The sequence below is a fragment of the Oncorhynchus nerka genome, linkage group LG2 (genome assembly GCF_034236695.1).
Source record: "Oncorhynchus nerka isolate Pitt River linkage group LG2, Oner_Uvic_2.0, whole genome shotgun sequence".
Taxonomy (NCBI): domain Eukaryota; kingdom Metazoa; phylum Chordata; class Actinopteri; order Salmoniformes; family Salmonidae; genus Oncorhynchus; species Oncorhynchus nerka.
This window is the reverse complement of record NC_088397.1, coordinates 55,183,723-55,209,640: the sequence shown is the minus strand read 5'-3', so window position 1 is coordinate 55,209,640 and position 25,918 is coordinate 55,183,723. Positions and strand designations below refer to the sequence as shown.

Genomic DNA, 25,918 nt, shown 5'->3' with positions numbered 1-25,918 from the left:
GTGCGCTGGGCTCTGTGTGCTGGGCTCTGCTCTGCTTGTCCTGTCCTGGGTTTCTCTCCAGGCGTTTACTCTGCTAGCTCCTGTGTTTGTCTGACTGCCCTGACTGGTTAGTGTCTCTCAGTGTTATGTTAGTGGGGGTGTTGTGAGTTCAGGTGCACCCCCCAGCCTCCCCGCCCCCTCTGTGTCCTTGGATAAGACAAACTGTTCCGTACTACTTTGTACTCTGTAACACTTCAGTTGGTTTGACGTGGCTCTTGCGTGAAGATGCTGCATAATGTGTCATAACATTTGCCATAAACGTGTTTTAGCAGGGGTTATAAAGTTAGGGGTGAGGTCACTTTGGCTTTCATTCATGTAATATTAGCTGGTTGTTAGACCAGTGCATGTTTCTGACAAGTGCTAAAACACACACACAGTGTAGCATGTTCATAGCCTCTATAAAAAGCCATATATGATCCCCCAAAGTAGTTCATTTCCCTTCTCTACCTCACCCTGGCCTTGCACGCCTGTTGCACAAGCCCAGACAGGACTGAGGCATGGGGGGAGAGACAAGTAGGCGAGGAGGGGAGGAGTGGTGTTGATGGGATATGGCGGTGTTGGAGCTTGTCACATTAGTTTCCTCCTGTTGCAGATGAAAAGTTATTTCCGTAGCTGGTTGGTTGGCAGAATGAAAGAGCTGTGTTTTGCAGAGCCAAGGCCAGGCCAGGGCAATGTTGGTTGGGACAGGGGTAGGCCTGCTGGATGCTGGCTCAGAGAGAAGTCTCAGACTGTTCCTCAGTGGCCAACTGAACCTGTAAAAACACAGAACAGGACTCTTACCACGCTGCACTGCCCACAGCCTGGCACACATAGCACTGTGCCCACTGAAACCTGTACCCACTGCTACTGCTATAACAGGTCCCCAGTCTGAGCCTGGCACATCACTGCCTCTGGAGCCTACTGCTATAACAGGTCCCCAGTCTGAGCCTGGCACATCCCTGCCTCTGGAGCCTACTGCTATAACAGGTCCCCAGTCTGAGCCTGGCACATCCCTGCCTCTGGAGCCTACTGCTATAACAGGTCCCCAGTCTGAGCCTGGAACATCCCTGCCTCTGGAGCCTACTGCTATAACAGGTCCCCAGTCTGAGCCTGGCACATCCCTGACTATGGAGCCTACTGCTATAACAGGTCCCCAGTCTGAGCCTGGCACATCCCTGCCTCTGGAGCCTACTGCTATAACAGGTCCCCAGTCTGAGCCTGGCACATCCCTGCCTCTGGAGCCTACTGCTATAACAGGTCCCCAGTCTGAGCCTGGCACATCACTGTCTCTGGAGCCTACTGCTATAACAGGTCCCCAGTCTGAGCCTGGCACATCACTGCCTCTGGAGCCTACTGCTATAACAGGTCCCCAGTCTGAGCCTGGCACATCCCTGCCTCTGGAGCCTACTGCTATAACAGGTCCCCAGTCTGAGCCTGGCACATCCCTGCCTCTGGAGCCTACTGCTATAACAGGTCCCCAGTCTGAGCCTGGCACATCACTGTCTCTGGAGCCTACTGCTATAACAGGGCCCCAGTCTGAGCCTGGCACATCCCTGCCTCTGGAGCCTACTGCTATAACAGGTCCCCAGTCTGAGCCTGGCACATCCCTGCCTCTGGAGCCTACTGCTATAACAGGTCCCCAGTCTGAGCCTGGCACATCCCTGCCTCTGGAGCCTACTGCTATAACAGGTCCCCAGTCTGAGCCTGGCACATCCCTGCCTCTGGAGCCTACTGCTATAACAGGTCTCCAGTCTGAGCATGGCACAACCCTGCCTCTGGAGCCTACTGCTATAACAGGTCCCCAGTCTGAGCCTGGCACATCCCTGCCTCTGGAGCCTACTGCTATAACAGGTCCCCAGTCTGAGCCTGGCACATCCCTGCCTCTGGAGCCTACTGCTATAACAGGTCCCCAGTCTGAGCCTGGCACATTCCTGCCTCTGGAGCCTACTGCTATAACAGGTCCCCAGTCTGAGCCTGGCACATCACTGCCTCTGGAGCCTACTGCTATAACAGGTCCCCAGTCTGAGCCTGGCACATCCCTGCCTCTGGAGCCTACTGCTATAACAGGTCCCCAGTCTGAGCCTGGCACAACCCTGCCTCTGGAGCCTACTGCTATAACAGGTCCCCAGTCTGAGCCTGGCACAACCCTGCCTCTGGAGCCTACTGCTATAACAGGTCCCCAGTCTGAGCCTGGCACATCACTGCCTCTGGGGCCTACTGCTATAACAGGTCCCCAGTCTGAGCCTGGCACATCCCTGCCTCTGGAGCCTACTGCTATAACAGGTCCCCAGTCTGAGCCTGGCACATCCCTGCCTCTGGAGCCTACTGCTATAACAGGTCCCCAGTCTGAGCCTGGCACATCCCTGCCTCTGGAGCCTACTGCTATAACAGGTCCCCAGTCTGAGCCTGGCACATCACTGCCTCTGGAGCCTACTGCTATAACAGGTCCCCAGTCTGAGCCTGGCACATCACTGCCTCTGGAGCCTACTGCTATAACAGGTCCCCAGTCTGAGCCTGGCACATCACTGCCTCTGGAGCCTACTGCTATAACAGGTCCCCAGTCTGAGCCTGACACATCCCTGCCTCTGGAGCCTACTGCTATAACAGGTCCCAGTCTGAGCCTGGCACATCCCTGCCTCTGGAGCCTACTGCTATAACAGGTCCCCAGTCTGAGCCTGGCACATCACTGCCTCTGGAGCCTACTGCTATAACAGGTCCCCAGTCTGAGCCTGGCACATCCCTGCCTCTGGAGCCTACTGCTATAACAGGTCTCCAGTCTGAGCCTGGCACATCCCTGCCTCTGGAGCCTACTGCTATAACAGGTCCCCAGTCTGAGCCTGGCACATCACTGCCTCTGGAGCCTACTGCTATAACAGGTCCCCAGTCTGAGCCTGGCACATCACTGCCTCTGGAGCCTACTGCTATAACAGGTCTCCAGTCTGAGCCTGGCACATCACTGCCTCTGGAGCCTACTGCTATAACAGGTCTCCAGTCTGAGCCTGGCACATCACTGCCTCTGGAGCCTACTGCTATAACAGGTCTCCAGTCTGAGCCTGGCACATCACTGCCTCTGGAGCTTACTGCTATAACAGGTCCCACCTTCACCCATGACTAACTGTCTGACTGACCTGTCTATGTCTACTACATGGGTTAAGGGAACTGGAGGAGGGGAGGAACAACAGAAGCCATAGAGATGGTACATATCCAGCAGTGAACCCCACTGCTACAGTACACTCTTAGAAAATAAAGGTTCTATCTAGAACCTAAAAGGGTTCTTTGGTTGTCCCCATTGGAGAACCCTTTGAAGAACCCTTTTCGATTCCAGGTAGAACCCTTTTGAGTTCCATGTAGAACCTTTTACACATATGGTTCTACATGGAACCCAAAAGAGTTCTACCTGGAACCAAAAAGAGCTCTACCTGGAACCAAAATGGGTTATCCTATGGGGACAGTCGAAGAACCCTTTTGTCTAAGAGTGTACAGCAGGTCCCTAGATGCAGCAAATACACCTAGTAACAAATGTAATGAGGGGACGTGAGTCAGAGGAAAGGACAGAGGGAATAAGAGCCAAATAGAGAGAGGGAGAATGTACATGTCAGCGAAGGCCTGTTCTGAGTGGGCTGTCTGTGGCCGAGGGAAAGGAAGACTTGTGGGACAAGTAAAGGAGAGAGGGGTTTCTTCTCAGCCCCTCCAATAGAAACAGGGAAGAATGAGACAAATCAGATGTAGGAATCCACAGGATTCCCCTGTGATTTCACAAATAATTAGGGGCAAAACTATTACTGCTGGGCATATCACACACACTCCTCTCCTGTCTTTACTCCCTCCATCCTCTTTACTCTCGCTAGTCCTTCCCTTCCTCACGATTAAAACCACTTCTCAGCCTCTCTCCACTCCTCACCCAACTCCTCACCCAACCCAATCCAACCCAAGCAAGACCTCTGGCATAAACCTGCAACAGGTGGGGTGTGGGTGGGGGGTGGTTATGGGTGTCACCTGTGCTGCCACAGTTGTCAGTGAAGGGAAAGATGGGACGAGAGAGACAAGGGAAGGCGGAAGAGGGAAACTACACAGGGTGTCTGTCCAAGTGGCACAAAGTGGAGAAGACAATCCATCCATCCATCATTACGCCTCCATTTGTTCATTCTCTCTCTCACTTTCTCTCTCTCTTTTTCTCTGTTCTCTCTCTCTCTCAGGCAGGGACTAGTGTAGCAAGTAGAAACATTCCACTGGTGATGCTAGATGTGTGGAAGAGTAGGGGCTTGACAGGTTGAGTGTGGCCCATCACACGCTGCCGTTCTGGGGGAACCTGAGAGCTCGGCTGGTGGAGCCTTCTGTTCCTATGCACACATTTCAAAAAGTGTCTCTATTGCTGAATGACAAATGTGTTTTTCATTTCTTAAACCATTTATCTTAGCCTGTTCAAAATGTCTGACTTTTGCATTATCTGATTTAAAGTCCTACCGTTCCGTGCATAATCAGGTTTGCCTGATGGTAGGAACACTAGCGAGGGGACATAAATCCAGAGCAGAAACCTGAAAAAGGAGAAATAAGAGCTTTCCGAGAAACATAACTTGTCTGAATAGTCTTATTGATTAAGACATTAGTGGGGCCAACGGTAAGGTTTGTGTGGAGCTGAATGTGTGATGTGTTTATGACTTCTCCTAAAGAAAAGGCCAGGTCAGGAGGGAGTGCTGGGCTGCCAGCCCTAAACCAAACAGCCCTGTGAATAATAGGCCAGTTTGTATATGAGCAGCCATCATTTAGTTAAGATCTACAGGCCTTGATGTTAATAGCAGATTCGGTTTGGGACGGGGCCAAAAACACACTCTCTCCCTCTCTCTCCCTCTCTCTCTCCCCTCCTCTCTCAGGCACTATCAAATATATATTTTTAATAGGCTGTAGTAATGGAATCTAATCAGAGTGCAATTATGTTGTTAAGAGGTTCTGATTCAACATTAACTGGCTTTTTAATAACCCAAGGGTGGTTCCTTAAACACACACGGCTGGGGAGAGAGAAGATCAGGGATGGGGTGGGCTCACTGCATGGCTCTTCTGATGCTCATGAAGCCACCATATTTCTCTAGAGCAGATTTCCAGTAGTCGAGAAGGATCCCCTGTAGGAAAGTCTCTACCCTAAGCAACCCACCCCAGCTGCCATGGCAACCCACCCCTAATTCAAAGACTATTCTTTGATGTTTCCCCTCTTTGATATTTTGTTTATCTTTTTTTCTGGTGTTTTTTCCTTCTCTTCTCCTCCAACTGATTATCTTTAATTTACTCATAAGCCATCTGCAGTGGGAGGTTTTCTGTACAGCTGAGGGAGCAAGCACAATAATCCGTACAACATGAAGGAATTCCACAAATCCATTACCCTGATAGTGATATACACAGTCTCTTTGGGAAAACCGAAGAGGGGAAATGCAGGGCTGTGATTCCATAGGGCAAAAGCCTTGGCAGTTTCGCCGGAGCATGCCTGCTACAAATTGCTGAGGCTTTAAAGCTATAATTATGGTAATAGGCCCAATTGCAGTCTAGTGAAGCCATAAAGTGCTTCCATCTGTCTGCAGAGCCCCAGAGCCCTGTCGAGCCCTGCCTGTGTACCTTACAACTGGGTTAGACCAATGTTACAAACCTCACCACACTAACCAAAACACAACAACAGCCAGGACCTCCCCACCACAACCAGAATGAAGCCAAAACACAGCCAAAACAATGGCAACCTGAGTTCACCAAGTCCACTCCTCTTCTCATGACCTACAGAGCCTTCAGAAACTATTCATACCACTTGACTTATTCCACATTTTGTTGTTACAGCCTGAATTCAAAATGGATTAAATATAATTTCTCTGACCAATCTACACACAATACCATAATGACAATGTGAAAGCAACATGGTTTTTGATATTTTAGCAAATTTTTGAAAATGAAATACAGAAATATCTCATTTACAGTACATAAGAATTCACACCGATGAAGGATTCAAGTCTGGGCTTTGGCTGGACCACTCAAGGACTTTCACATCCCTGTTCTGAAGCCATTCCAGTGTTGCTTTGGCTGTATGCTTTGGGTCATTGTCCTGTTGGAATGTAAACCCCAGTCTAAGGTCGTTTGCACTCTGAAGCAGGTTCTCATCAAGGATTTGCCTGTATTTGGCTCCATTCGTTGTTCCATCTATTTTTACCAGTCTCCCAGTCCCTTCCACTGAAAAGCATCCCATATTATGATAGTGCCACCACCATGCTTCACAGTAGAGATGGTGTTAGATGGGTGATGAGCTGTGCCTTGTTTTCTCTAGACATAGCACTTTGCATTCAGGCCAAAGAGTAAACATTTTGTCTCACATAATCTTTTGCCTTATGCTCTCAAAGTCTTTCATGTCCCTCCAGGCATGCTGTCATCTGCCTATTTCTCAGGAATCGCTTCCGTCAGGCTACTCTCCCATAAAGCCCAGAATGGTGAAGTGCTGTAGAGACTGCTGTCCTTCTGGCAGGTTCTTCCATCTGAGTGAAGGAACTCTGTAATTCGGTCAGAGAAGTCAATGTGTCCTTCTTTCCTGGTTGTGCAGTTTGGTCGGACAGCCAGCTCTAGGCAGAGTCTGAGTAGTTCCATCATTTTTAAATTTCCCAATGACGGAGACCACTGTGCTCTTGGAAACGTTCAACGCTGTTTTATACCCTTCCCCAGATATATGACTCATCACAATTATATCTCAGAGTTCGAGGAACACTTCCTTGGACTTCATTGTATGGTTTCTGCTCTGACTTGCACTGTCAACTGTGGGACCTTATTATAGGCAGGTGTGTTTCTTTCAAAATCATGCCCATTTTTTATTTTATTTTATTTCACCTTTATTTAGCCAAGTAGGCTAGTTGAGAACAAGTTCTCATTTACAACTGCGACCTGGCCAAGATAAAGCAAAGCAGTGCGACACATACAACAACACAGAGTTACACATGGAATAAACAAACATACAGTCAATAATACAGCAGAAAAAGTCTATATACAGTGTGTGAAAATGGCGTGAGGAGGTAAGGCAATAAATAGGCCATAGTAGCGAAGTAATTACAATTTAGCAAATTAACAATGGAGTGATAGATGTGCAGATGATGTGCAAGTAGAAATATTGGTGTGCAAAAGAGCAAAAAAGTTAATTAAAACGATGGGGATGAGGTAGGTAGATTGGATGGGCTATTTACAGATGGGCTGTGTACAGCTGCAGCGATCGGTAAGCTGCTCAGACAGCTGATGCTTAAAGTTAGTGAGGGAGATATAAGTCTCCAACTTCAGCGATTTTTGCAATTCGTTCCAGTCATTGGCAGCAGAGAACTGGAAGGAAAGGCGGCCCAAGGAGGAGTTGGTTTTGGGGATGACCAGTGAGATATACCTGCTAGAGCGCGTGCTACGGGTGGGTGTTGTTATGGTGACCAGTGAGCTGAGATAAGGTGGAGCTTTACCAAGCAAAGGTAACACTCATGTTTTTCTGTCATGGGACTCGTCTGAAGGTATCCGGTACCATTTTTTTTTAAGTATGAAGTTAGTTTTGTGCCTACCCCAAAATGGGGTTAAATACAGTGCCTTGCAAAAGTATTCATCCCCCTTGGCATTTTTCCTATTTTGTTGCATTACAACCTGTAATTTAAATTGATTTTTGGGGGGTTTTCGTGTAATGGACATACACAAAATAGTCCAAATTGGTGAATTGAAATTTAAAAATGTATTGTTTCAAAAAATTTAGAAAATTAAAAAACAGAAAAGTGGTGTGTGTATATGTATTCACCCCCTTTGCTATGAAGCCCCTAAATAAGATCTGGTGCAACCAATTACCTTCAGAATTCACATAATTAGTTAATAAAGTCCTGTTCTGAAAGGCCCCAGAGTCTGCAACATCACCAAGCAATCTGCACCACCAAGCAAGCGACACTATGACACTATGAAGTAAGATCAGGGTTGGGTAATAAAAAAATATAGCACAAATTCTAAAATGTTTTGGGACACTTAATGGAGAACATCCCTACGAAGCACTGTCACCATTAAATCCATTATTACACACACTCCTCTTTAAAATGCTCAAATACACGGCACCACAACAAACCTGCCACTCCGCAGAAAGGCTAGCTTTTTCAATACATTTGAAATGTGCATCCTGATAACACATTTAGCACAAATTCTAAAATGTTTTGGGACACTGTAAAGTTAATGGAGAATGAGCAATGTACAGCACCTCCTCCTCTAGGCAAAGCACTGTCACCAGTCCTAAATAAATCAAAATGGGAAGTACACCTATCCATCCAAAGGTGCATAATGGCAAAATCTCCTTTTATGCATATTTCACCAAACAATTTACACATCAAGTCAAATATAATTCCTTATCTATTTTCTCAGCGGTTTGTATTGACACAGTGGATACTGCTTTCCACCTAGACAGATCTCCCCTTAATTACTGCAGTGGGCTAAATCAGGGTCACACAGAGTGATTCTTGGTAGCCTTAAACAAATCTACTTTGAAACAAAAGTATACACCTCACATGGTTATGGGAAACAAAAAAGAAGACACCTGTACCCATGTCAGATGTAGAATTGAAATATATTCAATTTTAAGTTTGCATCCCAATATTACACTTTATATACATCACAGACGAATGAAATATAACTGTTTGATATAGAAACATCAGATTTTCATAGTTTTTTAATTAAAAATATTAGTTACATTCCACCCATGAGGCCAAAGAGGGTACTTTAAGTCATTGACTGCAGGAAAGGGCTATGAGTTGTTAATGAATGTTCAGAGTCCATCTAAATACACCAAATATTCATTGCTCCCAGTTTGAGACACTGAATAGAATTACAATAGGGATTCCTCTGGTGGAGCTGATTGCAAATTAAGGGTCGGCATTTCTCTAAGTCTTACGTTGGTAAATTTGGTACATCCAAATGGGTGACAAAAATGTTCAATCTATTAATTTCAAGCCAGAGACACTGCAAGCTCACAGCATGTTCTGCTTCATTTTCCGAGTCCTGTTAAGTCTTTACTGACCACCGAGACCTCAATCACACTTGTCATAAGTACAGTACATCTTAATGCAGACTAATGTGGTAATTTCACAATTTGGATGTATCACAGTCTTTAACCTGACCATTGATACACTGCAATGCTTCTCTAGTTGCAAGTGATTACCATCATCAGACAATGTGCATTTCAATGAACCATATAACATGGGCAGACAATTCCTTGTGATTAACTGCTGCTATCTGTAGTGTTATTTAAAGTGTGTACAGTACAGGAAAACATGCCTGCAGACCAATCATTTTCACACTTCAGAACATTTTTCTATGGCTGGCCATGCTTTCCACCTGGCTATCCCTAACCCGGCCAACATGCCCGACCCCCCGCCGCTTCACCTTCACCCAAATCCAGATAGCTGAAAGAACTGCAAGATCTGGAACCCTACAAATCAGCTGGGCTAGACAATCTGGACCCTCTCTTTCTAAAATTGTCTGCCGCGAATGTTGCAACCCCAATTACTAGCCTGGTCAACCTTTCTTTCGTAAGCTGCCGCCCTTTTCAAAGGGGAAGACACACTAGTCCCAAACTGTTATAGACCTATATCCATCCTGCCCTGCCTTTCTAAAGTCTTCGAAAGCCAAGTTAACAAACAGATCACCGACCATTTCGAATCCCACCGTACCTTCTCCGCTATGCAATCTGGTTTCTGAGCTGGTCACGGGTGCACCTCAGCCACACTCAAGGTTCTAAACGATATCATAAGCACCATTGATAAAAGACAGTACTGTGCAGCCGTCTTCATTGAACTGGCCAAGGCTTTCGACTCTGTCAATCACAGCATTCTTATCGGCAGACTCAAGAGCCTTTGTTTCTCAGATGACTGCCTAGCCTGGTTCACCAACTACTTCTCAGATAGACTTCAGTGTGTCAAATCGGAGGGCCTGTTGTCCAGACCTCTGGCAGTCTCTATGAGGGTGCCACAGGGTTCAATTCCTGGGCCAACTCTTTTCTCTGTACATATCAATGATGTCGATCTTGCTGCTGGTGATTCTCTGATCCACCTCTACCCTGACGACACCATTCTGTATACCTCTGGCCCTTCTTTGGACACTGTGTTAACAAACCTCCAGACGAGCTTCAATGCCATACAACAATCCTTCCGTGGCCTCCAACTGCTCTAAAATGCTAGTAAAACTTGCATCACTTGCATCACTACTCTGGACGGTTCTGACTTAGAATATGTTGACAACTGTAACGTTCGTCGTCTTTCTCTGATGAGGAGTAAGAGAGGTCGGACCAATTTGCAGCGTGGTAAGTGTCCATAATGATAACACTAAACAAAATAACAACGAAGAATGAACTAAATGAAACAGTCCTGTCTGGTGTAAACACAAAACAGAAAACAGAAAACAATCACCCACGAAACACAAACAGGTTACCTAAATATGGTTCTCAATCAGGGACAACGATTGACAGCAGCCTCTGATTGAGAACCATACCAGGCCAAACACAGAAATAGCAAATCATAGAAAAACGAACATAGACAACCCACCCAACTCACACCCTGACCATACTAAAACAAAGACATAATAAAAGAACTAAGGTCAGAACGTGACAACAACTACAAATACCTAGGTGTCTGGTTAGAAGGTAAACTATCCTTCCAGGCTCACAATCCAAAATTAAATCTAGAATTGGCTACCTATTTCGCAACAAAGCCTCCTTCACTCATGCTGCTAAACATACCCCCAATACCCTGACTATCCCACCAATCCTTGACTTTGGTGATGTCATTTACAAAATAGCCTCCAACACTCTCCTCAGCAAATTAGATGTAGTATACCATCCGGTTTGTCACCAAAGCACCATATGCTACATTTACATTTACATTTAAGTCATTTAGCAGACGCTCTTATCCAGAGCGACTTACAAATTGGTGCGTTCACCTTAAGACATCCAGTGGAACAGCCACTTTACAATAGTGCATCTAAATCTTTTAAGGGGGGTGAGAAGGATTACTTTATCCTATCCTAGGTATTCCTGAAAGAGGTGGGGTTTCAGGTGTCTCCGGAAGGTGGTGATTGACTCCGCTGTCCTGGCGTCGTGAGGAGTTTGTTCCACCATTGGGGGCCAGAGCAGCGAACAGTTTTGACTGGGCTGCGCGGGAACTGTACTTCCTCAGTGGTAGGGAGGCGAGCAGGCCAGAGGTGGATGAACGCAGTGCCCTTGTTTGGGTGTAGGGCCTGATCAGAGCCTGGAGGTACTGAGGTGCCGTTCCCCTCACAGCTCCGTAGGCAAGCACCATGGTCTTGTAGCGGATGCGAGCTTCAACTGGAAGCCAGTGGAGAGAGCGGAGGAGCGGGGTGACGTGAGAGAACTTGGGAAGGTTGAACACCAGACGGGCTGCGGCGTTCTGGATGAGTTGTAGGGGTTTAATGGCACAGGCAGGGAGCCCAGCCAACAGCGAGTTGCAGTAATCCAGACGGGAGATGACAAGTGCCTGGATTAGGACCTGCGCTGCTTCCTGTGTGAGGCAGGGTCGTACTCTGCGGATGTTGTAGAGCATGAACCTACAAGAACGGGCCACCGCCTTGATGTTAGTTGAGAACGACAGGGTGTTGTCCAGGATCACGCCAAGGTTCTTAGCGCTCTGGGAGGAGGACACAATGGAGTTGTCAACCGTGATGGCGAGATCATGGAACGGGCAGTCCTTCCCCGGGAGGAAGAGCAGCTCCGTCTTGCCGAGGTTCAGCTTGAGGTGGTGATCCGTCATCCACACTGATATGTCTGCCAGACATGCAGAGATGCGATTCGCCACCTGGTCATCAGAAGGGGGAAAGGAGAAGATTAATTGTGTGTCGTCTGCATAGCAATGATAGGAGAGACCATGTGAGGTTATGACAGAGCCAAGTGACTTGGTGTATAGCGAGAATAGGAGAGGGCCTAGAACAGAGCCCTGGGGGACGCCAGTGGTGAGAGCGCGTGGTGAGGAGACAGATTCTCGCCACGCCACCTGGTAGGAGCGACCTGTCAGGTAGGACGCAATCCAAGCGTGGGCCGCGCCGGAGATGCCCAACTCGGAGAGGGTGGAGAGGAGGATCTGATGGTTCACAGTATCGAAGGCAGCCGATAGATCTAGAAGGATGAGAGCAGAGGGAGAGAGTTAGCTTTAGCAGTGCGGAGGGCCTCCGTGATACAGAGAAGAGCAGTCTCAGTTGAATGACTAGTCTTGAAACCTGACTGATTTGGATCAAGAAGGTCATTCTGAGAAAGATAGCGGGAGAGCTGGCCAAGGACGGCACGTTCAAGAGTTTTGGAGAGAAAAGAAAGAAGGGATACTGGTCTGTAGTTGTTGACATCGGAGGGATCGAGTGTAGGTTTTTTCAGAAGGGGTGCAACTCTCGCTCTCTTGAAGACAGAAGGGACGTAGCCAGCGGTCAGGGATGAGTTGATGAGCGAGGTGAGGTAAGGGAGAAGGTCTCCGGAAATGGTCTGGAGAAGAGAGGAGGGAATAGGGTCAAGCGGGCAGGTTGTTGGGCGGCCGGCCGTCACAAGACGCGAGATTTCATCTGGAGAGAGAGGGAGAAAGAGGTCAGAGCACAGGGTAGGGCAGTGTGAGCAGAACCAGCGGTGTCGTTTGACTTAGCAAACGAGGATCGGATGTCGTCGACCTTCTTTTCAAAATGGTTGACGAAGTCATCTGCAGAGAGGGAGGAGGGGGAGGGGAGGAGGATTCAGGAGGGAGGAGAAGGTGGCAAAGAGCTTCCTAGGGTTAGAGGCAGATGCTTGGACTTTAGAGTGGTAGAAAGTGGCTTTAGCAGCAGAGACAGAAGAGGAAAATGTAGAGAGGAGGGAGTGAAAGGATGCCAGGTCCGCAGGGAGGCGAGTTTTCCTCCATTTCCGCTCGGCTGCCCGGAGCCCTGTTCTGTGAGCTCGCAATGAGTCGTCGAGCCACGGGGCAGGAGGGGAGGACCGAGCCGGCCTGGAGGATAGGGGACATAGAGAATCAAGGGATGCAGAAAGGGAGGAGAGGAGGGTTGAGGAGGCAGAATCAGGAGATAGGTTGGAGAAGGTTTGAGCAGAGGGAAGAGATGATAGGATGGAAGAGGAGAGAGTAGCGGGGGAGAGAGAGCGAAGATTGGGACGGCGCGATACCATCCGAGTAGGGGCAGTGTGGGAAGTGTTGGATGAGAGCAAGAGGGAAAAGGATACAAGGTAGTGGTCGGAGACTTGGAGGGGAGTTGCAGTGAGGTTAGTGGAAGAACAGCATCTAGTAAAGATGAGGTCGAGCGTATTGCCTGCCTTGTGAGTAGAGGGGGAAGGTGAGAGGGTGAGGTCAAAGAGGAGAGGAGTGGAAAGAAGGAGGCAGAGAGGAATGAGTCAAGGTAGACGTGGGGAGGTTAAAGTCGCCCAGAACTGTGAGAGGTGAGCCATCCTCAGGAAAGGAGCTTATCAAGGCATCAAGCTCATTGATGAACTCTCCGAGGGAACCTGGAGGGCGATAAATGATAAGGATGTTAAGCTTGAAAGGGCTGGTAACTGTGACAGCATGGAATTCAAAGGAGGCGATAGACAGATGGGTAAGGGGAGAAAGAGAGAATGACCACTTGGGAGAGATGAGGATCCCGGTGCCACCACCCCGCTGACCAGAAGCTCTCGGGGTGTGCGAGAACACGTGGGCGGACGAAGAGAGAGCAGTAGGAGTAGCAGTGTTATCTGTGGTGATCCATGTTTCCGTCAGTGCCAAGAAGTCGAGGGACTGGAGGAGGCATAGGCTGAGATAAACTCTGCCTTGTTGGCCGCAGATCGGCAGTTCCAGAGGCTACCGGAGACCTGGAACTCCACGTGGGTCGTGCGCGCTGGGACCACCAGATTAGAGTGGCCGCGGCCACGCGGTGTGGAGCGTTTGTATGGTCTGTGCAGAGAGGAGAGAACAGGGATAGACAGACACATAGTTGACAGGCTACAGAAGAGGCTACGCTAATGCAAAGGAGATTGGAATGACAAATGGACTACACGTCTCGAATGTTCAGAAAGTTAAGCTTACGTAGCAGGAATCTTATTGACTAAAATAATTCAAATGATACAGTACTGCTGAAGTAGGCTAGCTGGCAGTGGCTGCGTTGTTGTTGTTCTATCTCTCTATAGTGCTGTTTCTTGTATTATGGTCTCTTGTTTCTTTAGAGGTTTCACTTTGTTGTCCTTTTTCTTTTCCTTTTTCTTCTGTCCTTATTTTGTCTTCCTTTCTTCTGTTAACTAGATATTTTTTGTTGTTATTCTTTGTAAGCTAGCTAGCTTCTTCCAGGAGAGTCCCTAGCAACTGCTTAGCAACAAGTAAACAATTCAGCTAGCAATTCAGCTAGCTAAGATAACTGTACAATTTTATGAAAAATAGTTACTTCTTCAAAAGCCTGTCTTTTTGGTTTGTTCCTTGTTTTGTCTTCTATTGAGTCTTGCAGTTTTCTCTTGATTTTTTCGATGTACTTCACTCTAAAAAAACATTTAAATCTCAATATATACAGGAGCTCATTTTTCAGCAGCTGCTCAATTTGGAACTCCGGAACACTACCTACACTACTACCCACCACTTTGACCTGTATGCTCTCGTTGGCTGGCAATCGCTTCATATTCATCGCCAAACCCACTGGCTCCAGGTCATCTATAATTCTTTGCTAGGTAAAGCCCCGCCTTTTTTCAGCTCACTGGTAACCATAGCAACACCCACCCGTAGCACACTCTCCAGCAGGTATATTTCACTGGTCATCCCCAAAGCCAACTCTTTATTTGGCTGCCTTTCCTTCCAGTTCTCTGCTGCCAATGACTGGAACGAATTGCAAAAATTGCTGAAGCTGGAGACTTATATCTCCCTCACTAACTTTAAGCATCAGCTGTCAAAGCAGCTTACCGATCACTGCAGCTGTACACAGCCCATCTGTAAATAGCCCACCCAACTACATCGTCCCCATATTGTTATTTATTTTTGCTCTTTTGCTCCCCATTATCTCTAGTTGCACATCATCATCTGCACATCTATCATTCCAGTGTTAATGCTAAATTGTAATTATTTTGCCACTATGGCCTATTTATTGCCTCACCTCCCTAATCTTAGTACATTTGCACACACTGTATACAGATTTTTCTATTGTGTTAATGACTGTACGTTTGTTTATCCCATGTGTAACTCTGTGTTGTTATTTTTGTCGCACTGCTTTGCTTTATCTTGGCCAGGTCACAGTTGTAAATGAGAACTTGTTCTCATCTGTAGAACCTGGTTAAATAAAGTTGAAATAAAAAAACATAAAATAAACAAAAATCAAGGAAAATGCTATGTTTGGCGCAAACCCAACACCTTTCATCAACCCGAGTGTCACGTTCTGACCAAAGTTCTGTTATTTTATTTTTTGTTTTAGTATGGTCAGGGCGTGAGTTGGGGTGGGCAGTCTATGTTGGTTTTTGTGTTCGGCCTAGTATGGTTCTCAATCTGAGGCAGGTGTCGTTAGTTGTCTCTGATTGAGAATCATACTTAGGTAGCCTGGGTTTCACTTTTGGTTTGTGGGTGTTTGTTTCCGTGTGAGTGTTTGGGTCACACGGTACTATTTCGGTTTTGGTATATTCATGTCATCGTTTATTGTTTTGATTCAGTGATCAGTGCTTTCTTTTATTAAAATCATTGTGAACACTTACCATGCTGCATTTTGGTCCGATCCTTACTCCTCCTCAGACGAAGAGGAGGAAATCCGTTACACCGAGAAACCATCCCCACAGTGCATGGTGGTGGCAGCATCATGCTGTTGAAGGAATGATGGATGGCGCTAAATACAGGGAAATCCTTGAGGGAAACCTGTTTCAGTCTTCCAGAGTTTTGAGACTGGGACGGAGGTTCACCTTCCAGCAAGACAATGGCTCTAAGCATACTGCTAAAATAACACTCGAGTGGTTTAAGGGCAAATATTTAAATGTCTTGGAATGGCCTAGTCAAAGCCCAGACCTCAATCCAATTGAGAATCTGTGGTGTGACTTAAAGATTGATGTACACCAGCCGGAACCCATCCAACTTTAAGGAGCTGGAGCAGTTTTGCCTTGAAGAATGGGCAAAAATCCCAGTGGCTAGATGTGCCAAGCTTATAGAGACATACCCCAAGAGACTTGCAGCTGTAATTGCTGAAAAAGGTGTCTCTACAAAGTATTGACTTTGGGGGGGGGTGATTCTTAATATTTTTTATCTTCAAAGTGGTAGGCATGTTGTGTAAATCAAATGATACAAATCCCCCCAAAAACTATTTTAATTCCAGGTTGTAAGGTGATAAAAAAGGAAAAATTACAAGGGGGGTGAATACTTTCGCAAGCCACTGTATGTGTAAAAAAAGGAAATATATATATTTTTATAATATATATATTTTTATATATATATATATATATATATATATATATATATATATCCTAGATTTAGGACAGACATTTCAAACACTTCAGACACTTCTTATGATTTATTTTTGGACTGTCCTTTTTGCCATTTATGAATGCGTTATGCAATGGGTTTCTATGGGCTTAAGTATTACAGGCTTAATATATATTTTATCAAATCATTTTTAAATACTTTTTTTTATACCTAAAGGGTAAAATAGCTAAATGATCCATATTATGACCACCTTAAAACAATTCCATATGTCATCTTAGCACCCCCAACATCTTAGACTCTAAAGAATTAAGCAATTTTTTATACTTACCCAGAGTCAGCTGAACTCATAGATAGCATTTGTATGTCTCTGAGTGTAGTTTCAAGGAAGTTGCTTGCTAACTAGCACTAAAGTTTGTTAGCATTGGCTCACGAAACCACCTTCAACAACCTTCAAATAGTATCCATGAGTTCATCTGACTCTTGGTAAGTAGACAAAGCCCTTAATTATCAAAATCTCACACTTTCACTTTAATAAACCAGAAAATCCATAGTCATTTCTGGTTGTTTATTTAAGTTAGCTGGCTAACTCACTGATCCTGCTTTGTAGTATAGCCTACCATTCTGTTCTCCTTGATTCCACCATAGTCACCTCATAGAAGGTGAAAGCTCTAATGAATATATGTTTTGTCACATAGGTCTAGTGAAATGTGTTTAGTGAATGCCTACTGTCCATTTATTTCACATTAGTGCAGATGAAGGTCAAATAAATGCACCCCCTTTGAGCAGATAATTAATGAGAAGAAAAGTGTGTCTCTTAGATCAATGTTCCTGATCAAAAAGAGATGAGGTTTATCTAAGACCACTGGTTCTCAGCATGATTAACACCAAAGCCTTCCTGCTGATCATCAGCTTTCTCTCTCCTGCTGAGGCCTCAGGGTAATTTTAGCCTGCACGGTCAGGAGGCTGAGAGGTTATTGGCCAGTGATCAGTGCATGACTGATCTGTGTGGCCGGTGGGCCGCTGATGTCACAATGAGTCAGAGAGCCCCAGGGGAAGATGGAAGAAGTTCAGCCATTCTGTTCCACAGGTGGGGCTTCTCCCAGACAGGATGTGACAAACTGTTCTAGCTGAGTGAGCCAGAACATATGGAGGTGATTTAGGTGGTCTGGATAATCTTAGAACGCTGAAGAACTGTTCTGAACCTGTGCTTATATACAGACAGATACTGAAAATGTGACATTATCTTTGACTATTATTTTCCTTGGTTTGTTCTAGGAACAAAACTGTCAGCCTACCACATTCACATTTTTAAGAGTACAATATTTTGATATGTAACGCAGGTGAGTAACGTGTGTGATGGAAAAGGTTGAGATTCACACACAGCGGGTGCTGACTTCTGTTTCAGTCAAAGGTGATAACTGAAGGGTAGGATAACACGCTTTGAGAAATGCCCCCTTCCTCATTTGTTCGAGCTTAAGCATTTACGCACACACACACACACACACACACACACACACACACACACACACACACACACGCACACGCGCAAGCACGCGCACGCACACACACACACACACACACACACACACACACACACACACACACACACACACACACACACACACACACACACACACGACACAGTCTCTCCAAAACATCCAATCCAACTTGGAGCATTCTTAAACATGGAGTTCCGTGAATGGCTGAGATAGTTGAATGATCCCTGACGTGCTTGGCACCTTGTACAGATTTGCAGTTGACAAAACTGATGTGTTAGTGGTTAGACCATTTGTGACCCCGTTTTCTAAATGGAGGGCCATAAAACCTCCCCCCAGCCCACCATCCCCCCAGCCCCCACAGGTGTCCCAGGTCTCTGGGGCCTGGTGTGTTACGTAGGCCAGTCCTGGAGCAGCCAGGGCACTCCGAGCAGTTAGAGCTGCTAGTGGCCAGAGCAGAGCCAAGACAGACAGCCAGACAGAGACCAATCAAATAAAAAAAAATTAAGTCACATGTGCCGAATAGAACAGGTGTAGTAGACCTTACAGTGAAATGCTTAATTACAAGCACCTAACCAACAATGCAGTTTAAAAAATATGAATAAGAATAAGAAATTAAAGTAACAAGCAGTTAAAGAGCAGCAGTAAAATAACAATAGCGAGACTATATACAGGGGGTACCAGTACAGAGTCAATGTGTCGGGGCACCGGTTAGTCAAGGTAATTGAGGTAATATGTACATGTAGGTAGAGTTATTAAAGTGACTATGCATAGATAATAACAAAGAGTAGCAGCAGCGTGTGGGGGGGGGGGGGGCAATGCAAATAGTCTGGGTAGCCATTTGATTAGATGTTCAGGAGTCTTATGGCTTGGGGGGTAGAAGCTGTTTAGAAGCCTATTGGACCTAGACATGGCGCACTGGTACCGCTTACCATGGGGTAGCAGAGAGAACAGTCTATGACTAGAGTAGCTGAAGTCTTTGACAATGGTAGGGCCTTCCTCTGACACCACCTGGTATAGAGGTCCTGGATAGCAGGAATCTTGGCCCAAGTGATGTACTGGGCCGTACGCACTACCCTCTGTAGTGGCATGTGGTCGGAGACCGAGCAGTTGCCATACCAGGCAGTGATGCAACCAGGATGCTCTCGACTGGGCAGCTGTAGAACCTTTTGAGGATCTGAGGACCCATGCTAAATCTTCTCAGTCTCCTGAGGGGGAATAGGTTTTGTCGTGCCCTCTTCACGACTGTCTTGGTGTGCTTGGACCATGTTAGTTTGTTGGTGATGTGGACACCAAGGAACTTGAAACTCTCAACCTGTTCCACTACAGCCCGTCGATAAGAATGGGGGCGTGTTCGGTCCTCCATTTCCTGTAGTCCACAATCATCTCCTTTGTCTTGCTCACGTTGAGGGAGAGGTTGTTGTCCTGGCACCACATGACCAGGTCTCTGACCTCCTCCCTATACGCTGTCTCATCGTTGTCAGTGATCAGGCCTACCACTGTTGTGTCATCTGCAAACTTAATGATGGTGTTGGAGACTGAAAAAGCACCCCTGAGGGTGCTCGTGTTGAGGATCAGCGTGGCGGATGTCTTGTTACCTACCCTTACCACCTGGGGGTGGCCCATCATGAAGTCCCGGATCCAGTTTCAGAGGGAGGTGTTTAGTCCCAGGGTCCTTAGATTATTGATAAGCTTTGAGGGCACTATGGTGTTGAACGCTGAGCTGTAGTCAATGAATAGCATTCTCACATAGGTATTATTTTTGTTCAGGTGGGAAAGGGCTGTGTGGTGTGTAATAGAGATTGCATCATCTGTGGATCTATTAGAGTGGTATGCAAATTGGTGTGGGTCTAGGATTTCTGGGATAATGATGTGGATGTGAGCCATGACCAGCCTTTCAAAGCACTTCATGTCTACAGATCTGAGTGCTACTGGTAGGCTCGTGTCACTGGACAGCTCTCGGCTGTGCTTCCCTTTGTAGTCTGTAATGGTATGCAAGCTCTGCCACATCCGACTAGTGTTGGAGCCGGTGTAGTACGATTCGATCTTAGTCCTTTATTGACTCTTTGCCTGCTTGATGGTTCGTCGGAGGGCATAGCGGGATTTCTTATTAACATCCGGGTTAGAGTCCCGCTCCTTGAAAGCGGCAGCATTAGCCTTCAGCTCATTGCGGATGTTGCCTGTAATACATGGCTTCTGGTGGGGACGACGTCATCAATGCACTTATTGATGGGGTGGCAGGGTAGCCTAGTGGTTAGAGCGTTGGACTACTAACCGCAAGGTTGCAAGTTCATATCCCTGAGCTGACAAGGTACAAATCTGTCGTTCTGCCACTGAACAGGCAGTTAACCCACTGTTCCTAGGCCGTCATTGAAAATAAGAATTTGTTCTTAACTGACTTGCCTACTTAAATAAAAGTTCAAATAAAATTGATAAAGCCAATGACTGATGTGATGTACTCCTCAGTGCCATAGGAAGAATCTGGGAACATATTCCAGTCTGTGATAGCAAAACAGTACTTGTAGCTTAGCATCTGCTTCATCTGACCACTTTAATTTTGCATCCAGATTTAATTTTTGCTTGTAATCAGGAATCAGGAGGATAAAATGATGGTCAGATGTGCCAAGTGTAGAGCTTTGTACACATCTCTGTGTGTGGAATAAAGGTGGTCTAGAGTTTTTTCCCCCTCTGGTTGCACATTTAACATGCTTATCGAAATTTGGTAAAACAGAGGGCCGCCTCTGGATGAGCGTTTCCTGTTTGCTAATGGTGGAATATAGCACATTGAGTGCGGTCTTAGTGTCAGCATCGGTCTGTGGTGGCATGTAGACAGATACAAAAAATACAGATAAACTCTTTAGGTAGTTAATGTGGTCTACAGCTTATCATGAGATACTCTACCTTATGTTGCAAAACCTTGAGAATTCCTTAGATATCATGGACCAGCTGTTGTTTACATGCATGCAGTCCACCAGCCTTTGTCTTTCCAAATGTCGCTGTTCTATCCTGCCGATGCAGCGTATAACCAGCCAGCTGTATGTTGATAATGTCATCGTTCAGCCGTGAAGCATAAGAATATTACAGTTTTTAATGTCCCATTGGTAGTTTAATCTTCATAGTAGGTCGTCAATTTTATTTTCCAATGATTGCACGTTAGCTGAAAGAACGGAAGGCAGGGGGGTTTATTAGATCGCCTATGATTTCTCAGAATGCAGCCCGACCTCCATCCTCTTTTCCTCTGTCGTCTCTTCACGCAAATGACAGGGATTTGGGCCTGTTCCCGGGAAAGCAGTACGTTGTTCACATTGGGCTCGTCGGACTCGTTAAATTTAAAAAAGCTTCTGCCAGTTCGTGGTGAGTAATCGCTGCAGAAGTTATTTTTGGTCATAAGAGAAGGTATCAGCAACATTATGTACAAAATAAGTTTAAAAAAAATAAGTTACAAACGCAAAAAAATGTACATAAAAACACAATCTGTTGGGAGCACATAAAACGTCAGCCATCTTCTCCGTCGACAGACAGACAGACAGACAGACAGACAGACAGACAGACAGACAGACAGACAGACAGACAGACAGACAGACAGACAGACAGACAGACAGACAGACAGACAGACAGACAGACAGACAGACAGACAGACAGACAGACAGACAGACAGACAGACAGACAGACATGGGAGTGTGGGGGGTATATTGTCAAGGTGGGGTTCCTCAGTAAGCAACAAAACAGTCCAATTGACAGGACCCAATATATGTCCAGTCAGTAGGGAGAGAGGGAGAAGTGGAGAGAGAGAGTAAATGCTGGTGTGTGTGTGTGTCTACAAGAGAGTGGGGGGAGAGAGAAAGAGGGAGAAAAGGAGATAGAGGAATGGCTGCGCTGATCCGGGGTGTGTGAGCTGAGCCAGTTGAGGGGGCTGTTGCTGGACGGCCATACGGATGGTCAGTAGAGGGACGTGTGTGAATGTCAACTGGCCATCAGTCATGCAGAGAGAGAGAGCTCCAGCAGGGGTTCAGCAGTAATCCACAAAACAGCTGTGTGGAAAAGGGCCTTGAGAGACTGGCGCACTCTCATGGACTGTCTCTCTCAAGGCCTGTCACATCCCCTGACCCCCACAACATCAACAGCCTGGAGAGTCCCCTAGCTTTCTAAAACTGACTGTAAAACAGCCTCTCCAGTCCCCTAGCTTCCAAAACCGCCTCCAAAACATCATTTCTATTTCCTACCTTCTAGAACTGCCTCTCTGTTCCATAAAACTGATTCTAGATCATCTTAGTAGGCCACTGCTCCCTAAAATAGTCTCTCTCAGAACATACAGGTTAGAAGAGAAACATGGAGCAAGATAAAGAAAATAGCATGTTACTCTGTACATAATACCTAATGCAACTGAGTCACGTCCATCAATCTGGGAGGATTTATCTTCCTGGGAGCCTATGAGAAGGTCCGACTCACTCTGATATAAAGGCCCTGTCTTTGGCCTGGGGAGAGGAGAGGGGAGGGCAGATGGGAGAGTAGAGGGTTGTCCCTGGAGGGCCCTGTGCTGTGCTGTCCCAGCCTGAACCGGCCCTCGTCTTGCAGGCCCCGGGACCCGAGGAGGAACACCTGGTGCCTGTGGCGAGTCATCCCTGATCGCATTACCCCGAGGTCTGCATTCCTGCTCATCAGTGCACTGCAGATTGAGTTTAACTGCCTGAATTCCAGTTATTTAACAACACGGATCGCTTTCAAAAGAAACGTACACCTCCGAGCCAGAGTAGCTACACTGTATGACCACGTGTGAGTGGAAATGGTGCTAAAAGCCATCTTTTCAAACTACGAACCTTATTGTGATTATTTTTGTTCCTTGTGACCTCTTTCTCCAGGTCTCCCAATGGTGAACTTCATTGTCTAAAGCTGGGTAATTAAAGGTAAAATGCAGCCATTTTTAACTCAATATCAATAATTTCTCTCAGTACCTTACTGTGATTGTTTTCAATTAAAATGGTCAAAAAGAAACAAAATTAGCTTTGTAGCAAAGAGCAATTACTCAAGCAAGAATTTATCTAGGACTGTCTGGGAGTGGTCTGGGTGGGAGGGAAAAACGGAAAACTAGCTGTTATTAGCCCGAGAAGTCTATTAACTAATTTACCGCCTGGTGACATCACCAGGCAGTCCAAAACTTCATCCGACCACTACAGGCTGAAATTGTAGGTAGTCTTTTCAAACAATTTCACAGTATTATTCCAACCTCATAGTGTGGAAATGTATATAGAAATCATGTTTTTAAATGGTAGAATAATGGCGACCTCACCATCCAAGGTCCTCTCTGTTATTCAGTATGGAGATACGGTGAAAAGCCACCAGGGAGCCATTCACCCCAGAAATAGCCTATTAGAGAAGCATCAAGGGCTCATCCACTTGCAGGCTAAATTAGCAGGCATAAATGAATTGCCTGAGCGGGGTCGGCGGAAACCGGAAGCATCCAGTTTTCAGGCATCGCCTCTTCTCTGCTTTTCCCCTGAAAACCGGATGCTTCAAGTTTCTTTCAACCACACCAAGGATGCCTGCAGGCTGTGTGTCATCGGTGTTAGATGGGACCCGAGGCCTAGGGCCTGTGATTCTGGTGGATTATACACTAATTTACTAGAGGATTTGTGTCACCACAACTGTCATCACATGAATGCAGATGGATGGACAAACTACAATAATGGACTTTTAGCCAGGTCTCATCGAATGGGTTGTAATTAAAGGTACATACCACAATTAAATTGACCACCTGCTTTACCCAGTATTAAAAACTGGTCAATACTCAATGACATCCTGAATAGATATCAACCTTGAACTCTCTATTGTGTTGATGAACAACCAGAGTATGGAGCAAGCATAAAAATAAAATACTTTTCCCAAAAACAGGTGGTACATTTACAACGGGGCCATGTTTTGTGAATAAACCCCAATAGAGGTCACCAGCCTGTAGTCGTAAAACGGGGAAATGAGTTAACTGTGGTTCGTTCCGCCATCCCTATGGGGAAAATGATTGGGCAAAGAATAGGGTTTTGGAATCATGTCCGAAAATCGTATCCGTTTTGTTCTATGAGATATCAAATAAAATGTTTGTTTTGTCACATGCGCTGAATACAACAGGTGTAGTAGCCCTTACTGTGAAATGCATACTTACAAGGCCTTAACCAACAATGCAGAGTTTTAAAAAAAGAATATAAGAGAAATTTGTTAAACTAAAGGAAAAATAGTAACACAATAAAATAACGAGGCTAGATATAATATGCCATTTAGCAGACACTTTTATCCAAAGCAATTTAGAGGCATCTGTAGATACATTTTTCCAAGTGGGAATCAAACTCGCAACCCTTGGCGTTGCAAGCTCCATGCTCTACCAACTGAGCCACACGGGACCATATACAAGTAGTACCGGTACCAACTCAATGTGCAGGGGGTACAAGTTAGTCGAGGTAATTCATGTAATATGTACATGTAGGTGGGGGGGTGTGTGTGTGTGTGTGTGTGTGTGTGTGTGTGTGTGTGTGTATGTGTGTGTGTGTGTGTGTGTGTGTGTGTGTTGGAACGTCAGTGTATTATGTGTGAGTGTGTGGTTAGAATCCATTGAGTGAACATCGAGCCTGTACAAGAGTGCAAAAAATAAGAATAAAATAAGGGGGTCAATGTAAATAGTCCAGGTGGCCATTTGATGAACAGTTCAGCAGTCTTAAGTCTTGAGGGTAGAAACTGTTAAGGAGTCTTTTAGTCCCAGACTTGGTGCTCCAGTACCACTTGCCATGTGATAGCAGAGAGAACAATCTATGATTTGGGTGGCTGGATTCTTTGACAATTTTTAGGGCATTCCTCTGACACCGCCTGGTATAGAGTTCCTGGATGGCTCGGCCCCAGTGATGTACTGGGCCGTGCACACTACCCTCTGTAGCGATGGCGGTCGGATGTCGAGCAGTTGCCATACGAAGCGGTGATGCAACCATCACCGCCATTTTGGGCGTTTATGCTCTCGATGGTGCAGCTGTAGAACTTTTTGAGGATCTGAGGACCCATGACAAATCTTTTCAGCCTCTTAATAGGCGTCGTCTTGCCCTCTTCACAACTGTCTTGGTGTGTTTGGACCATGATAGGTCCTTAGTGATGTGGACACCAAGAAACTTGAAGCTCTCGACCCGCTCCACTACAACCCTGTCGATGTGAATGGGGGTGTGCTCTGCCCTCATTTTCCTGTAGTCACGATCGTCTCCTTTGTCTTGCTCACATTGAGGAAGAGGTTGTTGTCCTGGTTCCACACTGCCAGGCCTCCTCCCTATAGGCGGTCTTATCAGTCAGTTAACACTTTATGAAATAGGAAGCCTTTAAATGCTTTTTTAAATTACATAAGTGCTTAAAATTTCACGAAAAGTGATATTAGCTGATGAAGAGTTCCTCATAGGACAAAACATATAAGATCTCCTACAGACCTAATTTTGGGCGTTTATCCCAAAATGTATAGGCTTTGTCCACAAAAAGACACCATTACTATTTATCTCAATTGTGTCCTTCAGATGTTTGTTGGAAGGAAGGTAAAGACCATTAAAGCCTGGGAGGGCAAGAGGGAGATGAATGTTACACAGGTGGGAATGTTTGTCACACAGCCTGTCACTAGGCTTTTGGGGAACAATACCATGCATTTGATTGGTGCACCAGAGGACCAACTCCTGTCCTGGAGGCTGTCAGTCAACAACTGACGGACGTCCATCTGGAATGCACATTCTGTCCAGCCACTCACACTTGACTTTCGAGATGGACCTCCTATGTAAACTCAGCCAAAAAGAAACACCCTCTCACTGTCAACTGTGTTGATTTTCAGCAAACTTAACATGTGTAAATATTTGTATGAACATAAGAAGATTCAACAACTGAGACATAAACTGAAAAGTTCCACAGACATGTGACTAACACAAATTGAATAATGTGTCCCTGAACAAAGGGGGGTCAAAATCAAAAGTAACAGTCAGTATCTGGGGTGGC

General features: G+C 46.0%; 1 pseudogene; it reads left to right on the top strand.

Annotated features, from left to right (window-relative positions):
• LOC115144875 (mitochondrial S-adenosylmethionine carrier protein-like) overlaps positions 1-22,379 on the top strand; it is a 68,522-nt pseudogene extending 46,143 nt beyond the window's left edge.
• The last annotated feature ends 3,539 nt before the right edge of the window (positions 22,380-25,918 follow it).